Source organism: Gigantopelta aegis, chromosome 6 (assembly GCF_016097555.1).
Source record: "Gigantopelta aegis isolate Gae_Host chromosome 6, Gae_host_genome, whole genome shotgun sequence".
NCBI classification, from domain to species: Eukaryota; Metazoa; Mollusca; class Gastropoda; order Neomphalida; family Peltospiridae; genus Gigantopelta; species Gigantopelta aegis.
In genome coordinates, this window is record NC_054704.1 from 80,435,746 (window position 1) to 80,439,081 (window position 3,336).

Consider the following 3,336-nt stretch of genomic DNA (forward strand, 5'->3'; position numbering starts at 1 on the left):
TTTGACAAGCAATTTTGACGTATTCGACCTGCTTGCTTTTATTTTTATTATATTCGAATCTTATAAATTACCTTCCATTAAAGTGATACATTCTTGTTTTTAAACTCTACGACGTATTTTTTTCTCTATTGAGCCGGGGTTTTTTAATAATTAAAATTAGACATTACTTGCATTGTATTGTTTAGATTGTCGAAGTGTTTCTGGCGAATTTTCCCTTAATGTCGAGCTATATTCGCACCTCTTGCATGCCAATTTCAGCGGTCATATATCATTCTGGCACAGATATTGTTTCATCAGGATTATGCCATTTAAGGCGTGTGTGTGTGTAGGCATCCACAGGGGTGGGAAATGGAACCTCTAGAAATGACATAAAAGCATTACAAAGGAAGTCAAACCAGTTTAGCGAAATGTTTTAATACAAACTCCTAGATGTACAAGTATATATATACACATACATACACACACAGACATACACACATACACACACATACATACACACACACAGACATACACAGACACACGCGCACACACACACACACACACACACACACACACACACAGCAACATTTCGAGGCAAGAACAAGGCACATAAAGTACTGTATATGCATGCATACACAGGCACGGCGTAAACAATTGGAGGGGTTCTGAGACAAGTAAAATGCTTCATTATAAGAGATGATAAATGCATTTTGCGTGATGCATAAAGTTTTTTGTTTAACACCACTGGAGCACATTGATTAATTAATCATTGGCTATTGAATGTCAAACATTTGGTAATTCTGTCTCGTAGTCATTTTTCCTAATGCAACCAGGGATCATTTATATGCACTTTCCCCACAGACATGAAAGCATATACCACGGCCTTTGACCAGTTGTAGTGCACTGGTTGGAACGAAAAACAACCCAATGAGTTGAATGGATCCACTGAGGTGGTTCGATCCTGTGATGCAAAATATAAACAGCAGTGATCAAATGAAACATCATAAACGACTGTACGATCCAGTCAAATAATCCGTTACAATTACAATCGCAAATAACTCGCAAATAGTAGATAATTTTGCAATGTATTATATACGTGTATATATTTCTACATGGAAAGTTTATATTAAAACATTTCGCTAAACTGGTTTGACTTCCTTTGTAGCGCTTTTATGTCAATTCTAGAGGTTCTATTTCCCACCCCTGCGGATGCCAACGCACGCACACACACACACACACACACACACACGCACACACGCACGCGCGCGCCTTGAATGGCATAATCCTGATGAAACAATATCTGTGCCAGAATGATATATGACCCTTGAAATCGGCATGCACGAGGTGCGAATATAACTCGATAAAGGGAAACTTCACGGAAACGGACAATCTAAACTTTAATTGTCAAAAAACCGGCTCAATAGAGAAAAAAGAAATACGCCGTAGGGTTTTAAAACAAGAATGTATCACTTTAATGGAAGGTAATTTATAAGATTCGAATATAATAAAAATAAAAGCAAGCAGGTCGAATACGTCAAAATTGCTTGTCAAAAGATGTAATGGTAATGCTGGGGTCGCATGCACTTGGGGTGGCCCATGTCTAGTTCACAGCGAGTATCATTCTCATCACTGTGCTGACACCTGTTTGTGAAATACCAACTGTCAAATGCAGGTGGCCTGTCAGATTAGGTTTTCACTTATTTTCACTGGACAGTACAGATTACTCCAATATTATTTTTAAATGGAGGTTTACTGAAAAATGACGGGGAGAAAAACGAATATTAAATATAGTTAATAGGTTTCACCACATGGAATCGAGAATGTAAAGACAAAACTCGTCTAACACAAATCATCCTGGACAGTACACATATCTGTATCAGTATAAGGAAAATTTAAGGTTAGACCGATTGAATCGCTTGTCTATAGAACTATGTGGAAAGTGAATTCCGAATATATTTATATACTAGTATGTATATATATATATATATATATATATATATATATATATATATAATGAAGGTTCCCGAATGTATTACTTGCCATATAACAAATACGAGGGACTTTTTTCCCTTTTCCATGAAAAGTACTTGTTACTTAAAAAAAGAGAAATGTTTGTAACAAACAAAATATTTCATTAATGCATAATTAAAAAGTAGCAAGGAAAATAATTGAAATAATATTAATAATTTGTATATGCATCAAATTAATTAAATTATTTAATTACGTAAGAGCTTGTAACGTGTTTTTTTAATGTACAGCTGATAAACGAAAACAAATTAAAAATAAAAATAGCAAAATAAAAAACACATTTTTAAAACTTGTATTTCTGCTTAACACCTATTTGATATAAACAAAAAATCATTTTATAACAGCACACATATATGAATTATTGTTATGCATTTCGTATACACATGCCAGGAGGACTGCCACTTTAGTAAAATTGTTTCATCGGGATTATTACAATCGAAGCTTCATGGTCGCTTTCATAAAGTGATATGGTAGACACTAGGAATTACTTTCCGGTGTAAAATTCAGGACACAATTATAGATACTTAGTCACCGAGTACATAATATAAATTTCCTAATTATGTTTTTTCTTATACACGTCATGCGTTTCAAAGTACTATGGTTTACACACAGACAGAAAGACAGAGAAAGACACAGAGAAAGACACACACACACACACACACATACACACACACACACACGCACGCACACACACACACACACACAAAGACACACACACACACACACAGAAAGACACACACACACACACACACACACACACACACACACACACACACACACACACACTATACCGGTATGTCAACAAGGCCTCTAAATTTGTTATTTGGCGCCTAAACAAATCGAGGTAGGAGTCATGTTGAGTTCTTGTCCAAGTTTTATGAAGACGATATTCGTTCATCACTTCGTCCTGGGTGGTCCTATGTATCTCCATGATGGTACTGTAAAAATACACAAGTCGACCATGTCTTATTTTTAATAGTTGATGGATGCCTCCTTCGTGTTAGTGCAATCATGTAACATGATGTAAGTCTGGGGCCTATTTCACAAAACATCGTAAGTTTATCATCTGCAACTAGCAGTTATATCAGGCATAGATACATTTACAAGTGTTTGACATCTACTTCACGAAGGAAATCACGGAAGATGGATCATTTTAAGGACAAAAGAAAACGAAATACGTGTACTTTTAACTATATTTGTTGTACTATAATAGTAATAAAAAACTTGGTTTAGTCGTAGATTTACGTTTACGTGCAAAACTAGGCTTACGATGTTTTGTGAAACTGGGCCCTGGATAGAGAACGATATATCACCTGAAATTGTCACATC